Source organism: Anolis sagrei, chromosome 2 (genome assembly GCF_037176765.1).
Source record: "Anolis sagrei isolate rAnoSag1 chromosome 2, rAnoSag1.mat, whole genome shotgun sequence".
NCBI lineage: Eukaryota > Metazoa > Chordata > Lepidosauria > Squamata > Dactyloidae > Anolis > Anolis sagrei.
Genome location: NC_090022.1, coordinates 219,959,673 through 219,983,189, shown reverse-complemented (window position 1 = coordinate 219,983,189; position 23,517 = coordinate 219,959,673). Strand labels below are relative to the sequence as shown.

The 23,517-nt window shown below is 39.2% G+C and overlaps 1 protein-coding gene across 1 annotated transcript in view; it reads right to left on the bottom strand.

Annotated features, from left to right (window-relative positions):
* Positions 1-22,222, bottom strand: part of RFX3 (regulatory factor X3) — a 152,758-nt gene extending 130,536 nt beyond the window's left edge. Inside the window, exon 1 of the mRNA XM_060762271.2 lies at positions 22,006-22,222. The gene's annotated coding sequence lies outside the window, so the exon portion shown is untranslated. The remainder of the gene's footprint in view (positions 1-22,005) is intronic.
* Between the last annotated feature and the right edge of the window lie 1,295 nt (positions 22,223-23,517).

Genomic DNA, 23,517 nt, shown 5'->3' with positions numbered 1-23,517 from the left:
AGCACAATTCAAAGTGCTGGTTTTGACCTTTAAGGCCCTACACGGTTCTGGCCCAGATTACCCGTCCAAACGTATCTCCTGCCATGAACCATCACGAAGTTTAAAATCTTCAGAAGAGGCCCTGCTCTCGATCCCACCCTTATCGCAAACGCGGGTGGTGGGGATAAGAGAGACAGGGCCTTCTTGGCAGTGCCCCCCCCCCCCCGCGTCTGTGGAACTCTCTCCCCAGGGACATCAGCTTGGCCACTTCCCTCCTGTCCTTTAGAAGACAAGTGAAGACTCAGCTCTAGGACCAGGTGTTTGATTAATGGATAGCGGCAATTGGAAAGAAGACTTAGGATATTTACAACATTGAATCTGCCTAGACTTGGATTTGGTTTTAACGGCATGTTTAAGCTAATGTTTAATTAATTGTATAATGTATTTTAATGGTTTTTAATGTTTTAATGGTTTTTAATGCTTTAATTGTACTTCGAATTGTTTACTTGTTGACAGCATCATATGGTGCTTGTTGGAGGCTGCCCTGAGTCCCCCTTAGGGGAGGGAAGGGCAGGGGAAAAGTGCATGAAATAAATAAATAATGTCCAGGAGGCATGCCTGTCACTATGAAACCCCAACTGCTATTTTGCTCCCAAGGAGGAAGGAGCAACCTTCCCTCCTGATAACAAAGTACATACTTTACTGGATTTAGGTCATAATGTGTTTATTTTATTACACTTTCCAAAGTGATTCAACAATAGTAATAAAATAAAATGAAACAAAACCTATAATGGTTACAAAAGGATTTTCCAAAGGCAGAACCAAGTGATGACTTATTAACAGACACTGCCCAGCTAAAGTCACAATGTTTAATCTTTGACTTGATGAGTTTGCACCTGCTTAATATGTGCATTATACCTCTGACTTGTAGCAAAATGCCCCTCCTTTATATTCTCAGGAAGAGTAAATGGCATAGGTTTTTCTGACCAGGAGGAAAGAACCTAGATACTTTGCACATTGATAGGTGGTACCTGGCTGATTTCCCTCTGTATGTCAATGAACAAGTGGCCCTTTTTAAATCCTTACTACTGGCAAAATGAACTTCCCCTTCCTTCTGCAATTCCTAGCTAAGCGACAGTTGATTCTTAGGAAAGCAATTGCTGAAATAAGTTGGAGAGTCCATTTATATCATTATGTTCTCTTGTAGAAATTGTTCCTGGACACTTACTGTGCTTGGTGCACATGATGGGTCTTAAATGGGTTCTATTATACTGTGATGTTCCTGCCTTTTTCATACATTGAGCAGTACTTTCTATAGATGAAATGAAATCTCTGTCTTACATATTAGTTTCTTTCTTATAGTTTGCTAAAGCACATACCCTATGAATCAATAGTACACAGATCTAATAAACCCTCATTAGTCTAACCAAAGAGACAAAACATTATCGAGTATACCAGATATAATAATAATATATAATATTATGACAATAATATTAATCACATTTACTTATGGATAATCCTAATCCCAAACATGCACATATAGACTAAGCAACACTTCTCCAGACTAATTACTAAAATACTACTGAATGCAGACATCAGTCTTCCTAACAGAAATGCATATAAATTATAAAGTAGAAGTCATAATTTATTAGTTTACTGACTCACAGAACACTACACCACACGTATTTTAAAAAGTCATAAGATAGTGTACAAACACATTACAACTGACTGTATATCTCATTTAGGAAAAGCTAATGGCAAGTGGTACAGTAAAAAAAACCATAAAAATAATATCAGGTTTTGGAGCTGCCTGTTGTAACTTAAGTTAATTGGAACCAATACAAATCATTTGCTCATTTTTGTATTTATTTAGTTATTTTCCCACATCATAATCCAAATCATCCAAGAAAAACATAAGATACTTAATTTCCAAACAGGAGCGTGGAATGTGGCCTTCCAGGTATTTCTGGAATAGCGATTGGCCCTAGACATTGAGGCTAAAGAAAAAGGAATATAGAAATTACAGTCTAAGAATTTGTAGACCTGAGCTGCCCATACCCGATTTAAAACTACAAACTAGAAAAGATCCACTGACATGAATGTGCCTAGTTACTTACAAGTAAAGTTCAGTTAATTTTAATAGCTCTACGCTAGTGAAAATTTGCACTGAATTTAGCCCTCAACCCTTGGTGTTGAAAAAAAAAACCCCAACAGAATCTGCACAATCACACATATGTAAATTTGAGCAAATATTACACACCCCTACCTAAAGTTGTAGAAAATGATATATGATAATAGGATTCATATATCTAAACACTGAAAGGGCAACAGTGACATAATAGCCAAGTTCAGGTCAAGCTGAAGCATTTTGCCTTAAAAAAAAGATTTTTAGAAAGCAAGGAATGTCCATTATTCAAGATATTCTGTGGAACGTAAAACAACCTTTTCCTTGTTTGTCTCCAACCAATGCTCAGAACAACATACTGCTATTTATCAGATTTTAATTGATTTCTTTAAAACAATAACTATAACTGTTACCTGCTTTACAAGCAAATTATCGAGATTACTTTTACTTACCGGAATGGAGCTCTAATAAATTACTCTTCTCCCCCCGCCCCATCTTTTTTATTAGGTACTACTACCTCCTAAGAGGATTAGAGTAAAACTGTATAAAAATGAACTATGAATTTCAGACAGCCTGGTAGTATGTTCTGATGCCCAGAGAAAAGCAAAATATTAACTTGCATCTTGCAAATGAATAAGACAGAAGATGCCACATGCTTGCTTTTCACAATTCTTTTGCGAGACAGTGGAAATCCCAGCATAATACATGAAAAATAAAAGTGACACCTGTTTAAAGCAGCCATCTGTCCCTAACCAGCTGAAGAAACCAGTCTTTCCACCTAATCTCAGATCTTCAAAACAGAGAACTACACTGCACCTGGGAACACTTACAGAAACACTCTTCACAACAACCATTGCTCAGTTTCTTATACAATTCCACCTAACAAATTATTGTACATGTTGAGAAAATATGCACTTTTTAATGCAAACATGCAGGTTTCAACAGTTTGCCTTTCATTCTTAGACAAGATGAATGGCTTCATTCATAATTAAAACATGCACTTTCGGGTACTTTAAAGTAAGCCTTTATTCCTCTGGCACAGAATCTGATTAAAAAACAGCATGCTAACTCCTTAACAGTAGGTTTGAAAGTTTGCTTTAATACTGATTCATACCTCTGATTCACCCACAACCTGTCAACTTAAATGCAGAATGTTTGCCCAAATTAATATTTAAAACAACTATATCCAATATTTTTCAATTCTTTCCTATCAATAACTGTTGTTGTTAAAATTCCATTATAATCACAAATTCGTGGTGAAAATATGGCACTGCCATATTTTTATTAACAAAAAGAACAAATGGGAATGCATAATTGAAAACCTAATCTTATTTCCATTCTGAAAAGTTATCCCACAACTTATTTTTCTTGTCCATTCTGCATTTACTGTGGATTTTAGAGAATATTTTTCTTCTTCATCTCTCCTCTAGAAAAAAAGGTCTGCAAAGTTTGTATTATTAGATTCCACCCTATACTTCCATCTCCTTTCAATACAGAAAACACTGCAAATACCAGGAATCGCAAGATCTGTTTTCTAAGTTATGTGCTATTCAGATGGTATAAGAGAGTAAAACGGGAAGCCTGAAAAATCCCATTTTAAACATGTAGTAGAGTTAGATATGCCTCAACCTCCAAGCATTTTCCTGCTTTTATAGCTGTCACTGAAACCATCACATTAGTTATTTTAATGTTTGGAGGTATGGAATTGTGACCTATGGAATCATGAGGGGTAGACAGACCCAAGGCTGCTCTCTTTTAAAAAAAATACAACAGCATTTGAATCACCTTATCATAGAATCATAGAATCAAAGAGTTGGAAGAGACCTCATGAGCCATCCAGTCCAACCCCCTGCCAAGAAGCAGGAATATTGCATTCAAATCATCCCTGACAAGTGGCCATCCAGCCTCTGTTTAAAAGCCTCCAAAGAAGGAGCCTCCACCACACTCCGGGGCAGAGAGTTCCACTGCTGAACGGCTCTCACAGTCAGGAAGTTCTTCCTCATGTTCAGATGGAATCTCCTTTCTTGTAGTTTGAAGACATTGTTTCGCGTCCTAGTCTCCAAGGAAGCAGAAAACAAGCTTGCTCCCTCCTCCCTGTGGCTTCCTCTCACATATTTATACATGGCTATCATATCTCTCAGGCTTCTCTTCTTCAGGCTAAACATGCCCAGCTCCTTAAGCAGCTCCTCATAGGGCTTATTCTCCAGACCCTTGATCATTTTAGTCACCCTCCTCTGGAAACATTCCAGCTTGTCAATATCTCTCTTGAATTGTGGTGCCCAGAATTGGACACAATATTCCAGGTATCATGGGTAACATTGTGCTTCATCAAAAGGCTTTAATTCAGGCAATAGAAAGGGGTCTCACTTGACAGGAATAGAAGGAAGAAATAAATATAAAATTAAAAATAAACAGTACTATAATGAACTGCTTCTTATTTGTATAGAATACAACTCCCCAACCTGAAAGACTGGTATCTACAGTTGAATCTACCTCTCTAGGTATGTCCTCTCTAGGAATTTTGAAGGCCTTCCACACAATCCGATAGCATGCTTCTGTTGAAAATTACCACAGATGGGTCCTACAGGGAATATCTCTCTATAAGTTTTCTAGATTCTCCAGGTATGCTAACTTCCAATTGAAACTGTTCGTTTCAATAGGGTTCACTATTAGCCATGGTTTCCTACTTTCATGATAAAATCAGGAATGTATTCCCCTGGTACCATGCTATATATATATTTATTCTGCATCAGCTAAATTTTGCAACTCTTCTTTTCATGGTACAGTTGTCCAACAGGATATAAGTAGACATAGATGTTATTCTGGTCAAATTATACACTTCCAGAAAAGTGAACAATTGGCATATTAGCCTCAACTATAAAACCAGACTTCTGAACACCTCCAAAACCTGGACTGATTTGAAATTCCAAATCTGAGCCTTCAACAGGTGTGTGACAAAAGTCAACACAGACTGAATCCCAATTGTTAATCTACCTTTTTAGTAATCATAGTCTGTCTTATTTCAATTAAGCTTTGCTTACTCACTCCAGAGTTAGAACAAAAACAGCTTCCTTGTGTTCTGACTGAAAATAAGACGAGGGGCATTAGCAAACTTGCAACACCACCCCTCAAAAGGCCAAATGACTTCCCCCTACTACTTCATGGTAACATTAAATAGAATGGGGCACACAACAGGCCAACAGACTCATCACCTTCTGAAATTACTACCCTAAGAAAAGAATTAGTGCCATCATAGAACAGTTCATTCAAGTGTCAATATCAGAAAAACATCAATCAAAAGTCACCAGCAGGCTTTTTAAAAAGCAATAAAGACACACTTCTACTATCCACTCATTGCATGGATCAACCTCCAAAGAAATCTGTCCTATAACCTGGACTGAAGCCAGATAAGATCAAGGTAACTTCTGCATTAGGTCAATTACTTATTTAAAACAGAATTCTTATAAGCAATGGGGTACATGGGACTCATCTCCAGGAGAGCAGCAGGAATTTAACAAGCAAATGACAACAACAAAAGAGAAAAGAAAAACAAATGTTACCTAATTTTAAAAAATGTGTTCCTGATGTGTTGGCATGCATCTAATTAAATCAAATCTTGCTATTTACTGGTTTTGTCTGTATGTACAAGAAACAATACAGGCAGGCAGTCTTCAAGTTATGAATAAGGTTCTGTAGGTTTGTTCTCAAGTTGAATTTGTATGTAAGTTGGAACAGGTACATTTTAAAGTGTTACTTCAGCCATTTTAAAAGCTTTAGATAACATAGGGAAGGATCAGCATCCCTGTGGTGTTTATTTTGCTGCCTGTGCTCTTGTTGAAAAGTTTTCACCTCCCTTTTTGTCCCTGTGATAATTGCATTTTGAAAAAATGGTTTATTGTGGAAATAAGAATTGGTAAAAAAGTTTCCGTTGTGACACCTTTTCTCCATGATAACTCTTTCATGAGTGAATTCCCTTTCCTAGGGGTAGATTCCACTCACTTTCTGTTATCTCATTCCCATTCCTAACTATTAGTTGTTTGTAAGTCAGATTTTGTAACTTGGGGATTTCCTGTATTAAACATGCTGTTTAGCACACTGAAATGGTCTTAGAAAATGTTAACCAGAGATATTTCTCTTCCTTCTTGCCAAGCACTTCTTGTAGATTCCAGTAAAGTTTCAGCCAATATGCATAGCTAGATTTTCTTTGATGGCAGAAAGCTCCCTAAAACACAGCAGGACAGGTTTTAGTCTTGCTAAACTCTGTTTAAGAAACAAAAGCTCTACTGAAATCTGGCATGCAATGCAAGAGGCAAAGGGGCAAAGAGAGAGTTCATGTACTTACTAAACTGGAATCGTCCTGTCTGAATTAGGCAAACGTTTTTTGATAAACAATGACAGTTTTTAGAGATTGCAATTGTGCACTGTAATACTATATTACATTCAGATATAATTCCAATCAGGGAATTCTTAACACATACAAAAGGAGTCAGAAAACTGTATATCTCAATTGACAGTGGGAGAAATGAAAGCAAGTATATTTTGAAGTAGCTCATGACGTAGCTTATGTGATCTGAAAGTCTGAAAAAAGTCTGAGAAAACTGAATTTACTTTTATGGATATTTTAATTCCTATGGAGAAACCAGTTTTAAAGCACTTTGCTGTGGCTGTGCAGTAATTCTACACCAGGCTACAGCTTTTAAAACAAAATCCATGGTAAGAGGTTGCAAAAAAACAAAAACAAAAAAACAGAAGATAAGATGGCACCCTCAAACTTCCTACACATTAAAGTAAATTAAAATTATAGAGAAATACATATCTCTATAATTTTTGATGAAGCAAAGCACTGAGGGTGAAGCTAAAAGCTTCTAGCTACCTTTACACAGTTTATGCAGCAACACGTAAAAAAATAGTCCTTGGGAATCCTAAAGATACATATTCATGGCTAACAGCAAATGTCCTAATGATGCAGTAAAGGTTCTTGTAAGTTCATCGAATACTTTAAATTAAAATTTCAGTAGCTGACATGGCTAGATACTACATCTTATAAAATGGTATGAGACCGAACTATTTGCTAAGACTAATACCTCTTAATTAGTAGTTTGAGCAAGTCTTTTAGCTGCAACTAATTCATGAAATCTTGAAGTCAAAATTTACAAGGCAAAACAATGTTCTAATGTAATTTATGTTTTCGCAGCATTAATCACCTCAAGTGTTTTTGGACTGGACACATAACAGGCTTTCTTCTTGCAACAGCAGCAAAATGACAGAAACCCAGCTTTTTTTAAATTTACCAGTGTGTTAACAAATGAAAGTTTCATTCATGGATCACTGTTTTTCCATATTTTATTTGCCAAGATCATAAGTATGAATAAATCAACGTACAAATTAGAGGACAGTTCCTTACAAAGAGAGCAGCAAAACAAATGATCTGTAACAAAAACAACAACAACAAATCAAACACAAGTTATGAAATTTTCAATTGGCAAATTCAACTCTGATGTCAACTCAGATTTTCTTGAACAGCGAAAGTCAAATCTTAAAGTTTGATTTACACTTTCCAGAAGGAGCTATGTCCTCCAGTTATGGGTTTCTCAATCTACTACTAAAATGAAAACTAAAATGGATATTTGTAAGGGATCAGAATTATCTATTTAAATAAAAATGTAATGTTCGTTTGTGGGATTACCATAACTCAAAAACCACTGGACGAATTACTGCCCAATTTGGCCACAAGACACCTACTAACTCAAGGAGTGACCATCACTCAAAAATTTGATTTTGTCATTTGGGAGTTGTAGTTGTTGGGATTTATAGTTAACCTACAATCAAAGAGTATTCTGAACTCCACCAATGATAGAATTGAACCAAACGTGGCGCACAGAACTCCCATGACCAACAGAAAACACTAAAAGGGTTTGGTGGGCATTGACCTTGAGTTTGGGAGTTGTAGTTCATCTACATCCGGAGAGAACTGTGAACTCAAACAATGATGAACCTGGATCAAACTTGGCACGAATATTCCATATGCCCAAATATGAACACAGATGGAGTTTGGGGGAAATAGACCTTGACATTTGGGAGTTGTAGTTACTAGGATTTATAGTTCACCAACAATTACAGAGCATTCAGAACTCAACCAACAACAGAATTGGGGCAAACTTCCCACACAGAACACCTATGAACAACAGAAAATACTTAAGGCCATCCAGTGCAACTCCCTTCACTAGGGCAAGAAAACGTAATCAAAGCCCCCCTGACAAAGAGCCATCCAGCCATAAATATAGATAGATAGATAATGATTCACACACACACACAGATATCATAGATTTGAAAGGGCCTCTAAAGAAGGACAATTATATGTTGCATGTTCCAGAGTAGGAAAACCAGAACAATCTCCACATCAATACTGACAAAGAAACAGTAAGATATACTGTTTACCCACAAGCATTAAAAAATCACATATATTTATTTATTTATTTTTATTTATTACTGCGCTTGTATACCGCTGTTTCTCAGCCTAAATTGGCGACTCAACGCGGTTTACAACACTACAACAATCAACAATATTAAATTTAAAAAGCATAAAAAACACATACACAGTACACAGTATTGGGCCACCAATAACAATCCAATGCATCTCTTAACTAAAATCGCAATCCAATTTCATCGTCTGTGATTACCAGTCCTTTGATCATCAAATTCATTGCACCGGATTAACCGAATGCTTGTTTGAACATCCATGTCTTCAATCTTTTTCGAAACACCATCAGCGAGGGGGCTGATCTTACCTCTATGGGGAGGGCGTTCCAAAGCCGAGGGGCCACCACAGAAAAGGCCCTGTCTCTCGTCCCCGCCAGCCGCACCTGTGAAGCAGGCGGAATAGAGAGCAGGGCCTCCCCAGAAGATCTTAGGGTCCTGGTGGGCTGATAAGCCGAGATACGTTCGGATAGATAAGTTGGGCCAGAACCGTTTAGGGCTTTAAAGGCCAGCGCCAGCACTTTGAATTGAGCCCGGTAGCAAATCGGCAGCCAGTGGAGCTGGTGCAGCAGAGGAGTTGTATGCTCCCTGCGCCCCGCTCCTGTTAGTATCATGGCTGACGCCCGTTGGACTACTTGGAGCTTCCGAGCTGTCTTCAAAGGTAACCCCACGTAGAGAGCATTGCAGTAGTCAAGACGGGTATATATATTAGAAACCAGCCCTTTCTCATTACTTTATTTTTCAGATCACCAGACTGGGCCGCAGAAACACGTGGCAGGGGATGGCTAGTTTAAAATAAATTAACAATATTAAGAATATACAAACAGGTCTATTCTGATCCTCTGATAAACCTGAATATTTACTTTGCTGGATTTACTTGTTGATAAAACATGCACAAAATTGCACTATGCAGCTTAAAATAACCTTTGCAACTGACTAGTTGACAAAATTAAAAGTTAGGAATGTATAACTACAGTAGAATGGGTGGCTGTCTTGGAAAATTGACATAATCATTCTTTGGAGCTTAAGGTAAGCTATTCAAGACATGATCAGAATTGCAAGTTTAAAATAAAGAAACCTAAACTATTAATTTACCTCCCCTCAACCTGCAGTGGAAATAATGTTATGCTAAAAGCCCAAGGGAAACTGTGGGTGCATGGGGACATGTTTGTAAGCAAGCATAGTATGAGATACTTTAGAATGAATGTGTGCACTACTAACATAGTGCAGAATTAAGCCAGGTACCTTAGCTTTCAATCTGCAAGCATCTTAACTCTTTCACTAAAGCAACATTTCTCAAGTGAATTACATGAACCGAATTACGTGAATTACATGAACCAGTAAGAAGCATTTTTCATGATACCATGATCTGTATTGGTCAATGAGAAGCCTAACTTCATATTGTAGATTAGTCAGCGGGGATTTGATTTCAACATTAAATTTGCAATTAAAATCTCCCTCTAGGGGTGCAGAATTAATGCAGCTTGAAACCATTTTAACTGCCATGGCACAATGCCAGGGAAACATGGGAGTTGTTGTACAAAGTCTTTAGCCTTCTCTACAAAAGAGTGCTAGAGCCTCATCAAACTACAAATCTCAGGATCCCACAGCATTGCACCATAGCAATTACAGTAGTGTCAAACTGTATTAATTCTATAATTTTGATGCACCCCAATTCTACCTTGTGTCACACAATATGCTGAAAAACAACACAGTACAATAGTTTGCATATTGCAGAGTACAATGGATGCCAATCACAATAGCACACAATACTTACCATTATACTATTTCACCAACTTTCCCCGATTAACAACAAAATCCTATATATGTATCTGTCCTGACAGTAAGCCCCAATGGATATACTCAAGTGGCCTCAAGTGGCTAGGTTTACCCCAGTTCCTGGACCTATCCACTATTTTTCTGGCATCAAAGAGATAAATTGGATCTCTTGAAAGCTTCCAAAAGGGGCAATTCACATTTTAAGCAGGTCATCCCTACTTAAAATAGCCCCTTTTCAAAACCAGAAGTAGATTTCCAGCCAATTGCCACCCCCCCCCTCATTTTTTTTGGCATTTTTATTAGTCTGTGAATTTTTCAAGTCAACTACTTACTTAGCTATCAAGATCTCTTTCTGGGCCCTGTGCCTGTAGCCCTCCCTCCTACAGGCATTTCACACAATCCCACAGACACCCACGGGTTCTTTTCTGAATCACAAAAAAATAAAATACTTAACAAACTTAAACATGAAAGGACTCTATACAATCACAATCAATTCATCCACCCCCATATGCAGTCTCTCTCAAATACACACCCACATACAGAAGGATGTTACCTCCCCTCTCCCTTTCCACAACCTGCTGGCTTTATTAGCTCTACACCTCTTCAGTCGGGTGGCAGCCAGGCACAGTTTATCCAGGAAGAAAGAAGAGCAAATCTGGCATGGAACAACAGAATATGTGTGTACTTCCAAGGAGTGACTGAAACTAAAACTTTAAACCCCCATATATATGGGAATATGCAACTCCATTTCAGCAAATCAGGAAGGGCCATTTCTTTACAGTTTCCTTTAATTGCCACAAACATTTAATCTGGCAAAATAAAAAGGAAGAACTGGGGAACTAGTAAGGGGGGGGGGAGGACAAAAGAAATTGGCACACTATGTATTTTTGTGGCCCTCTCAAGCATTTCTCAACAGACCTTTCAACATTAATTTGCAACGTAGATGCTTCATGCAAAATTTAATGCAGCTGGGATAAAATTATCCAAATTTCCGCATTATTAGATTCATCTTTATAAAGGTTGAACATTGTTTCATGCCTCTCCCTTAACTATGCAGGCACTTTAAAGACTATAAAATATTCCACCATTTAAATATCACCTTGCATATTATATGAACTTTAACTTACTTTTACTATTTTTGGAAATATAAATCCTCAGTATTTCTGCAAATATTTTTCTGTGAGGTATAAGTGCACATTTTTGGGCATACCTGCCCAAAAATGCAGGTAACATTGCTATTTTACCAAGATTAACCTTTAAAGAACAATGGGCCACGGTAGCCCATGCTTTGGTTACATCCTGTATAGACTACTGCAATGCTCTCTACGTGGGGTTGCCTTTGAAGACTGTTCGGAAGCTTCAAATGGCCCAACGGGCGGCAGCCAGGTTACTAACGGGAGCGGCACTCGGAGCACACAACTCCTCTGTTGCGCCAGCTCCACTGGTTGCCAGTTTGCTACTGGGCACAATTCAAAGTGCTGGCTTTAGCTTATAAAGCCCTAAACCGTTTTGGCCCAGCTTAAATATCTGAACGTATCTCTCCTTATAAACTACCTAGGACTTTAAGATCTTCTGGGGAGGCCCTGAACTCGGTCCCGCCTCCTTCGCAGATGCGTTTGGAGGGGACGAGAGGGCCTTCACAGTGGTGGCCCCTCAGCTATGTAACGCCCTGTCTAGGGATATAGGATCGCCCCCCTCCCTTCTGACATTCTGAAAAAAGGTTAAAACCCAGCTTTTTGAGCAAGCTTTCACTAATGCAGCATAATTATATTAAATCATGGAATGCCTAGACGATGCACTGGATAATGACTTTAGCAAGGAGATGCTTATGATACTGTTTTTATGGTTTTGTACGTTTTTTATATTATATGTTAAATGTTTTAATAGTATTTTATGGTTGTTTTAATGGTTTTATAATTGTTGAGGCATTTAATTGTTGCCAACTATGAACTGCCTTGAGTCGCCTCCGGGCTGAGAAAGGCAATATACAAATATGACAAATAAATAAATAAATAAATAAATAAAGCGGATTGTTTTTTATCTGCTTATCAATGCCCACCTCATTCACTATAAAATGTTCCATGCCACAGAGACATTATTTCTGGGAAAACCTATTACTCCACAACCATGCTGAGAATTGTAGCAATACCTAGGAAAATTAAATAAAGCTGAGACAGAAAAGACAAAAAATGTAGCAGTTCAGTCCTGGGTGCATCTATGCTGTAGAACTGGTGCATTTTGACACCACTTTAACTCAATGCAAAGTAACCATGGCAGCTGTAGTTCTACAAGGCCTTTAGCCTTCTCTACTAAAGAGTACTGGTACCAAACCACAAATCCCAGGATTTCATAGAATTAAGCCATAGCAGTTTAAATGGTGCCAAACTGCATTAATTCTAATAGGAGTGTAGATGCACCCCCTGTCAGCCCTGGTTCTATTGCAAGAAGGCAAGTCTTTGAACAGGTGCAAGGACAATTACATGCCATTGAAGGGTTGAATGTATATATAGGGTGATTCAAACTGATGGACCTAATTCTGAAGCAGTATTTTTCATAATGGCAACATGTTACAATTACACAAAAAGTTACAAAAAAATTAATGAGTTATCAAGTTATTAAGTTTTGCTAACCATTTTGTGTCAGAAACAAATAAAAAATTTCCACAAATGGAGAATATCTAAGTAGTCCTTATGTTATGGGGTCACCATCTTGTGAATGACTGATACTGGGGTTTGTGCACTGGGAGAGGTGTCTAACAGTAACCATTTAAAATTATGCCCTACCCTTTCAAGTAGTAAGAATTTCATTTATGAATGATTCATGATTGCAGTGATACGGAGATTTCCAATTGGTTACAACCTGTATTTTGTTTACAAAACTTCCATGTTTGATTACTTAGAAGCAATACATACTCAACTTCGGTGATAAGGCAATTATTCTCTACACTGGTTATAATGTATGTTCAGATAAGTTTTCCAAAGTTTGGCTTTGACTTTATTAATCAAATTTATTTTTCAAACTGTTAAGCCAACTTTTAAATTATCAACACATAGCATGGATCAGTTTACATCAATGTGTGCCAATTATTCATAAGATAACGTAACATCCCAATAGTACCACCACCAGAATAAAAGCTGTCAAGTGGATCTCAATAGAATCATAGAATCATTGAGTTGGAAGAGACCTCATGAGCCATTTAATCTAACCCCCTGCCAAGAAGCATAAATATATATTTTTTCAAAGGGAAACATTTCACCTTAACACCTGTTAAGGAAAACAGAGGCTTTAAACAGAAGATACATTACAATATACTCCCAGATATGGTTTTGAAATGTCAGTTTAACATTATGCTATGTATAGTACCACCAGAGCACTAACTTATGCCATGTCACATGGTTTAATGTTTTATTTAATAAATCTGTAAGATCAGGATGTTAAAACAATGTTTTTGTTTATACATCATAAAAATAGTTTTAAATATTGTGAACATTAAGAGATCCCCAGTTTTATGGGGTTGTAGTACCAGATGAATTCTGGTTCCCTTAATCACACTTTTTCAGCTGTGTACTCTAAGTTCTAAAACAAATTACAAACTGTTCTTGTCAGGACTGGCTAGCATGACATCTGCTATCTTGTTTGATAAGCACAAGTACAGAGAACATAAAGGAACAATTAAAAAAGAAGATCTGGAATATTAGGTATTAAACAACATTTGAAGGAAAATAAAGATCATAGCAGAATTGGGACCAAATACATGTTGGCCCAAATGCACATACTGTTCACCATTTCCGAATGCGCAAATTGACCCTGGTGTGCACATTGTTTCTCACCAAAAATTCTACCTATTTTTTTTTTTTGTTTCCTGCTGCTCAAGTGAATCATTACTTTAGCAAACCAACCTTTGTAAGATTCATCTCTTACTTGTGGCCCACTGTACTTTTAAACACCCTAGCTGTGATGCAAAGCATTACCGAGAATGTTTTTCACTAATTTCTATAGAGGGAAACATTGCACATCAGCAAAGCATCATCACACAGAGGATTTTCCATCCTTAGAAATGAATTCATATTCCAGCACATGCAGAGTTCTATGTATGCAACAGAGCAACTGGATCTCAATGCTACTAAAAATGCAGTTCCCTAACTACACAAACATTTTTCTTTGCAGGCACCATGAACACTTACATTTTTGTTAGCAATTAATTCCAAAAACGAAGGGTACGCAATGGTGACACTGGATCTTTGTTGTAAGAATGCAAATAAGCACATCAAATTTGCTGCAGGTGTAGGTTACATTATATAAACTTTAAAAATACAAGCTATAGTACTGTATGTAGATTTAAATTATACTTAACAGCTCCTAATACTGAAGGAATTTTTCCTAATACAGTTTTCCCTGTTTAATTATTAAGGAAAAATACTGTAAGCCCTCCATATCCCCAGATTCTGCACCCAGGGATTTGACCATCCAGGACTTACAAATGTTAAAAAAATCCAAAAAGAAAAGGATAATTTTGCCATTTTATATAACAGGTTCTGTATTATAATGCTATTGTATATAAAAGAAATTTAATATCCATAGATTTTTATATCCACAAGGAGTCTTGGAAACAAACACCAATGGATACCAAAGGGCCACTGCATAATAGTTGATGCATTCTGAAAAATAATCTCAGACGAAACCATCAAGTAATGATTCTCCTCTAGAGAATTCCAACATAAATTAAGATCTATTTTCTTGGGGGTTTCTTATAAATGTCCCAAGGTACACTACTAACATACACATTTGTTCTGCTTCTCTTTTTCCTTCTCAAATGCTGGCACTTAAATGAAACAAATATATGTATTTTTCCTCCTTTCCTACTCACCTGTCAGATGAAAACTATCCAAATCAGAATTGTAACTATCACAGAATCCCTCCATGCGACAGACTTGTGACAAAGAGCCATGTCATTCCATCCTATCTTCTCTTAAGTAAAGAGGGAAACTAACTTGAACTGAAGAGTCAAACTATCTCAGCTTGCACTGGGGACAATCTGTTCCATCTTTAGGGATAATTATTTAAATCTAGTTGGGACTTATACAATGAGGGATATAGTTTTGTTACTTATCAACCACTCTAAGGACCCTTTCACACAGCCATATAACCCAGAATATCAAGGCAGATAATTCACAATATCTGCTTTGAACTGGATTATTTGAATCCACACTGCCATATAATCCAGTTCAATGTGAATTTCATAAAACCATGCGGAAGGGACCTAAGAGCACAAAGGCTCAGCACTGGCTCCAATAATTTGGTGAACTATCCATACTCCTATAGATCAAAAGAAGCGGAAGAACAACTGAGAAACATTTAAAAGTGTGAAAGAATTGTGCTCAGATGTGTGTGTATCTGTATAAGAGAGAGCACCTGTGCATTCTTCCACAAAAGATTACAGTTATTTCGACATATAATCACTATAGTAAACAACAATACGAATCTCTGCAAGGATAAATGAATTTAAAAGAATAGACATTTATCTTGGAATAAGGAAGAATCATCCTGTCCTCAAATGAACACTGACATTAGACAAGGAAGAAGAGAAGAAATTGGGAGAGGACTGAAATTAGGCGGTGACAGATCTTCTTAGGGCCCTTCCACACAGCCATATAACCCAGAATATCAAGGCAAATAATCCGCAATATCTACTTAGAACTGGGTTATCAAAGGCCACTTCCACACAGCTGAACAAAATCTCACATTTTCTGCTTTGAACTGAAATATATGGCATTGTGGATTCGGGATCCTTCCACACAACCCTATATCAAGAATATCAAGGCAAAAAATCCAACAATATCTGCTTTGAACTGGGTTATCTAAGTCCATACTGAGATAATGTGGGATTTTCTGCCTTGATATTCTACGATATCGAGGCAGAAAATCCAATAATATCTTCTTTGAACTGAGTTATCCAAGTCCACACTCAGATAATGTGGTATTTCCTGCTTTGATATTCTGGGATATAGGACTGTGTGGAAGGACCCTCAGATAACCCAGGGCCTTTCAAGACCGGCTCTATAGTCCAGGATCCGATCCCAGGTTTTCTGCTTTAAACTGGATTATATGACTCTGCACTGCTAGATAATTTGAGATGAACAGAAAAGCTGGGATCAGATACTGGGATATAGGACCTGTTTGGAAGTGCCTCCAGTTCAAAGCAGATATTGTGGGACTTTCTTTCTGAGTTATATGGCTGTGTGGATGAGCGCTGAGTCCACACTGCTATATAATCCAGTTCAATGTGGATTTTAAAAAGCCGTGTGGAAGGGGCCTTAGTTAGGCTGCAGAAACTGGAGCAAGAGGGCAATTAGAGATCCATCTTCTCAACAATCTATTCAGAAAATGGTTCATGACCTGAAGTCTTGGGACAGGATACAATAATTATCATGTTCAGTATCTCAGGAATCAAAATTTTTAAAAATGCTGTAATTAGTAGAGATGTGAAGGCCCTGGTGGAAAGGGGTAGAGGGGTTTTGTGTGCCCTCCCCCCCCCACTCCCCCCCAAGCCTTTTCTTCTTAGAAAAAGTATGGAGTATTTTCATTCAGAATGGTCAATAATTCCCCAAACTCATTTCTAAAAGTTATGTAAGATAGTTTTTCGTAAAACTTTGTACAGTATCAGATTATTACAGTTCCTTGTTCAGTTTTTAAAATGGAAATGAGAATGTTATGTCTCCATGATGCTAGACAATGGGTTGGAGACAAAATGTCTTCATTTATTCATTCATTCATTCATTCCGATATATTAATGTTTATGCTTTCTTCTGTTTCAGTTGGAGGAGGGAATCTGCCGCTCCTCCAACTGTAATTGCATTTGTAGAATATTTTAAAGTTCTATTAGGAACTTTAAAATATTAGGTACCACTCCAGTGGGAAGATAACGGCGCTCCATGCAGTCATGCCAGCCACACGACCTTGGAGGTGTCTACAGACATGACTGGACTTAATGTCAAGGGACAACCTTTACCTTTACCTATTAGGAATATTTTGATTAAAGTATACTTTCAATATATCAAATGTATGTATATATGTGTATATGTGTGTGTGTGTATCTATATAAATAAAAATATAATGTTCGTTTGTGGGATTAACATAAATCAAAAACCACTGGACAAATTGACACCAAATTTGGACACAATACACCTATCAGGCCAACAAGTGACCATCACTCAAAAAATTGGTTTTGTCATTTGGGAGTTGTAGTTTCAGGGATTTATAGTTCACCTACAATCAAAGAGCATTCTGAACTTCACTAACAATGGAATTGAACCAAACTTGACACGCAGGATTTCCAAGACTAACAGAAAACAGTAGAAGGGTTTGGTGGGCACTAACCTTGAGTTTTGGAGTTATAGTTTACCTACACCCAGAGAGCACTGTGGACTCAAACAATGATGGATCTGGAGCAAACTTGGCACGAATACTCCATATGCCCAAACGTGAGCACTGGTGGAGTTTGGGGGAAAATAGACATTAACATTTGAAAGTTGTAGTTGCTGGGATTTATAGTTAACTTATCAAAGAGCATTCTGAACCCCACCAACAATAGAATCAAACCAAACTTTCCACACAGAACCCCCATGACCAACAGAAAATACTGTGTTTTCCTATGGTTTTGGTGACCCCTCTAACACCCCTTTATGATCTCCACTGGGGCCCCGACCCCCAGGTTAAGAAATGCTGCCTTAAGGCCATCCAGTCCAACTCCCTTCACCAGGGCAAGAAAACATAACCAAAGCCCTCCTGACAAAGAGGCACCCAGCCATAGATATAGAAAGCTAGATATGATTCACACACACACATATATGTATATGACAGATATAGTATCATAGATTTGAAAGGGACCCCTAAAGAAGGACAATTATATCTTGCATGTTCCAGAGTAGGCAAACCAGACAATCACTACATCAGCACTGACAAAGAAATAACAAGAAATACTGTTTACCCACAAGCATAAATAAATTACATATATTAGAAACCAAGACTTTCTCATTACTTTATTTTCAGATCACCAGACTGGGCCACAGCAACGCTTGGCAGGGGACGGCTAGTATATATATATAAAACGTGTTTTAAGTTCTTAAAGTAATAATCTGATTCTTAATGTATTAGAGGTGCTTATACTGTATTTTTCAATTCTACCCGCCCCCCCCCCCCCCCAATTTCCTAAACTTTTATCTGCCCATTATTTTTATCTTATATTCAACAACATTTATCCAAAAGTGGAATGGACTCTGCAGGCATACCAATTTCCCTCTCTTGCTCCACAAATGTACTCTGGATGACTAAGGAATCCATACAAATAGATGTAGAGGTGCAGGAGGAAGAAAGGCTAAACTTACACTGAGTTGAATGTTACACTTTTTCAACAGAACAGATCAATGAGCACTTGACACTCCACCAATGGCCTGCAAATGAGAAAAAAATCTCCCTCTATTTTTATTTATTTTTGTATGTTTCTTTAAATATTAGATAAGTAAAATTAAATAAACTTGCTATCTCTTAGCACAACAGTCCAAAGCCCCTTCCACACAGCTAAATAAAATCCCACATTTTCTGCTTTGAACTGGAATATATGGCAGTGTTGACTCAGATAACCCAGTTCCAAGCAAATATTGTGGGATTTTCTGCCTTGATATTCTGGGTTATATAGCTGTGTCGAAGGGTCCTAAGTCTTCACCAGGCAGGCTCTATCAACTAAACTACAACAAAATACATATTTTATGTATTTAAGTTTGCACCACAGCATCAGCCCAGACAGCTTACACCTAGATAACTGTTTACCTTTGTTAAGGATAAGTAATGAGAACTGATATTGTTATCACGTGCCTTCCTTATAGCTACTATATGGAAAACTTATCATGGGGTTTTCTTGACAAGAGGCGATTTGTCTTTGCCTTCCTTTGAAGCTGAAAGAGTGTGACTTGCCCAGGGTCATCCAGTGGGTTTCCATTCAGTCCCTGATCTCCAGAGTCCTAGTCCAAAGCTCAAACTGTATGATGTTGGTTCATTAAGGCACAATAGAATGTCCACCCCATGTCCCCTGATCTGATTAATACTGTATATTGCTGGGGGTAAAGAAAATATTTCACTATCTGTATGATCAGATCACAAAATATTTTACTAGTCACAGGCCAAGAACCAACATGGCTTTCAGTAACAGCAGAAACCTGGACTTTCTTTTACTCCTCCTCGAACAGTAGCCATCTGCTACACCAAAAACATGGTCTAGAGCAGTGGTTCTCAACCAATGGTTCCAAGGTATTTTGGCCTACAACTCCCAGAAATCCCAGGCAGTTTACTAGCTGTTAGGATTTTTGGGAGTTGAAGGCCAAAACATTAAAAACCCACAGGTTGAGAACCACTAGTCTAGAGTTTCTTAGCCCTCTTGATTAGGTTTTTAGGATACATGGAGGAACAATGCTGAGAAATGCAGCAAAATTCTGTCAAACTACATCATTGGATCCTAGCCACAGAAAGAAAACAAACCCTCATCCCCTCTTACTCATTGCCTATGGGACACTATAATCACAGTTATCATACCTTGTACTACTGCATGTTACAAAGAAAATAATCAAGTCCTTTTTACTATAGTTTGAATCAATAATTGTATTTCAGGGGGGAAAACAGGTTGATATAAGTGATTGGGGGGGGGGGGGGGAGAGAAAGCCATCCTTACCATAATAATACAGCATAGAGCTGGCTTATTAAGAAGGCTTCATAATGTTCTGAACACATAATAATTACTCTAATTTCTTTTAACATGGCACCAAATTAAATTGTAATGTAGTGAGCAAGAACGATCTACCCTTTTCAGCTCCTGGAATCATCACATACCTGTAAAAAAGGCCCTCATAAATATGTTGTACATAGTAAAACTAAATGAAACACTATATGACACAAGTATCCATTCAGAAAGTAGTCCTAGCTTTACCAAAGCATTAATTGTGTAACCTGCTCCTCACTTGACAATCTGGGGAATAATAAACACTGCCACATTCTTCAGGGGCTGCTCTGTCAGATAAATCAATATCTTACTGTTGGCACTGCTATAAGCAACCACCTTTTCAATACAGGTTTCATGTACGTGAGGGATAACAATGCTCACACAATTAAATTAGTCTCTCTTATACAAAATGAACAAAATTAATAAAGGCCAGCTAGAAAAACGTTGAGATCTTACCTAAAATCTCATTAACTAAAACGCGCAAAGTGGCAATTCCTTTTAAACCATTAATATTCAAACACTTAAATTCTATGTATTTTTATGTAGTCCTAAGTCCCATTTAGTTGAGTCAAATAAGCTTACTCCCAGGATTGCAGTTTAAATAAAATGTTAATGCCAATGACCATCATTGAACACGGGGCAATATTAAACAAAATGGAAGGATCAAGTATAAAAAACAAAACCAACTTGTCCCAGCAAGGAAGTACCTGAAATGTTACCTTTTGTCCAGAAAGAGCAAACAATTACCATATGTTCATAGCAGGTCTGCGGATCTTAGCTAGCAACCATGAAGATGATTACATACACATATTTTTAAGAGCAGAAGATGAATGATTCTTTATGGTCAACTTGACACTTTCAGCGCCCCAAGAGAAGTAAAAAGACACAAAGCCCACCATTCTCCTAAAAGCTATAAAACTCAATGTGATTTCTGGCTATGCTTTCCCTTCTCTTTCCTGCTTAATAGGGAAGGTCACATAAATGTAAATAAACTTAATTTTATGGAGTTTTGGGATTAGAGCGGCCGATCATAAAAACATGAAATGCAGCTTTTGCTACAACCTCAGGCTAAGTCAAGATGGGTACTTAACATAAATTACACCCCCAAAAAAGTTTTTAATGGAATTGGAAGGTTTTTACTTGCGTTAAATAAATACTAAATTATGGCAAGGTGGATAACAAGAGGAGGTTAAGATGCAATACAATGAAGATTGTTCTTCTATTAAAAAATTAAGTTAATGGCAATAAATAAGAAACAACCTGCTCATAATACTCCATAGAAGAGGTAGGGGGAAAAAACCAGCTATGGAGGAGATCATCAGAGGCAAAAAGTTCACAAAAAAGGCACAAAATCTCAGCTGGGCGCCTAAGGCCCACACACAAGTCCCAAGAGGGAGAAAACAACCCAAAGGATTCTAAGAGGCAGGTTTGGTTCTGTGAGATGCTCAGTTTATTTTCATCAAAGGTAGAAAAATATACAGCGTAATCAGGATGGTCTCCTTCCAGAATAAGAAGCAGGTTAAACAAACAAAAATCCCCCTCCCCCCAAAAAAGCAGTGTGGGGTGATGGGGGAGGGTTCCCCACGAGAGAACCCAAATCAACCCCCCCCCCCCCCCCAACAAAATAAGGAATGCAAAACAAAACGCAGAGAATACCTCCCCACTTCCCCATCCAAACTCCATTGCCCCCCCCCCCCCAGGAGAAGATGGGGCTGCATAAAGAGAACGCCACACAGGCCAAGGAGTGGGCTCCCCCTCCTATATAAGCCCCAGGCCGGTCCTCGAGGCTGAGGAGGAAGGGGGGGGGGAGACAAAACAACAGAAAAGAGGCGCGGGGGACGAGGCAGCGAGGCTCCCCCACAACAGTCATATTCACCTGGGCTGTGGAGGGCTGTGGTGGTGTTGCTCTTGCTGGTGGCGGTGGCGGTGGTTGTTGTTGTTGTGGGTGATGATGGTGAGGACGGGGGTGAGGAGGAACAGCAGGAGGAGGAGGAGGTGGAAGAGGAGGAGGAGGAGGAGAGGAGCCGTTGTTGTTGATGGGTAACAGTCGCCAGGACTACGGTGACTATGGCGCTTGATTCACAAGGCAACGGTTGCTATAACTCACAAAAGGGAGAGCGCCAGCGAGCGAGCGAGAGGGAGGAGGAGGAGGCGGAGGCCCAGCCTCGTCGGCCCCGGAAGAGGCGGGGCTTCTGGGGAATAACTGACACACGGAGGGAGGGAGGGAGGGGAAGACGTGAGCGAGCGTTATGAGTCCAGGTCTAGCGCTGCGCGCGGCCTCTAGAGGCGCGTGGCGGTTGGCCGCGGCGGTTATCTCTCCACCTCAGGCTTGCAGGGAGGGAAGGCGCGCGCGCGGTAATTAAACAGCGCGCGCGCGAGAGAGGAGGTGGGGGTTCCAAAGGGGCGGAGCTACTCTCTCCTCAGCGGCTGCCGCGTGGGGGAAACCTGGCAGCGGCTCAGTTGTCACTTCCGGCGGCGGCGGAAAGAGGAGGAGGAGGAGGAGAGGGGGATAACGTTGAGAGAAGCGAATGTCCCGGATGTGAAGTGCCTTCCTCGCTCCCTCCCTCCCTCCCTCCCTCCTTCCTTCCCTCTCCTGACTTCTTCTTCCTCCCCTTGTCGGGGCTGACTGAGGAGAAGAGGCCTTCCCGCTTGGGTGTCCCGCTCGGCCCGCGCTTCCTTCCCTCCTCCCGCCAGGCGGGGCTAAAATGGCTCGGGGCTAGGCCGCCATCTTATGTGGGGGAGGCCTTCCTGGCTGTGAGAGCGCCAGCCCCTCTGGCGCCAGACGTGTGAGAGGGAAGAGAGGCCCAAGCCCCATTACTGTGGTCAAGGAGGGGACAGCAGGCTGGAGGAAACCCCACCAGAGGGATTCGTGGAGAGGCCGGAGAAGCGCCTCCCCGCCCGGCCTTGCCTGCAGTTGTATTTACGCTTTAACTGCCCTGGCTAAGTGCTCTGCAACGGAGTTGTAGTTTCATGGTCAAAGAAGGCTCCCCACTTTCCCAAAATACAACTTCCTCCATCGGCACCTGTTCAACCGTTATGGCTCAGTGCTATAGAATCATGGTTTTAGCCTTTTGGTGAGAAACCAGTACTCTGTCAAACTACAGCCCCCGGGATGCCATGTCCTTGAGCCATGGCACATAAAATAGTTTCAAACAGCATTACTTACTCAGTATAGATGAGCCCAGGAGCCCCTGGTGGTTCAGCACGTTAAACAGCTGAGGTGCCAAACTTGTTGACTGAAAGGTTGGCAGTTCAAATCCGTGGATGGGGTGAGCTGTTATTAGCCTCAGCTTCTGCCAACCTAGCAGTTCAAAAACATGCAAATGTGAGTAGATCAGTAGGTACCGCTTCTGCGGGAAGGTAATGAGATTACATGTAGTCATGCCAG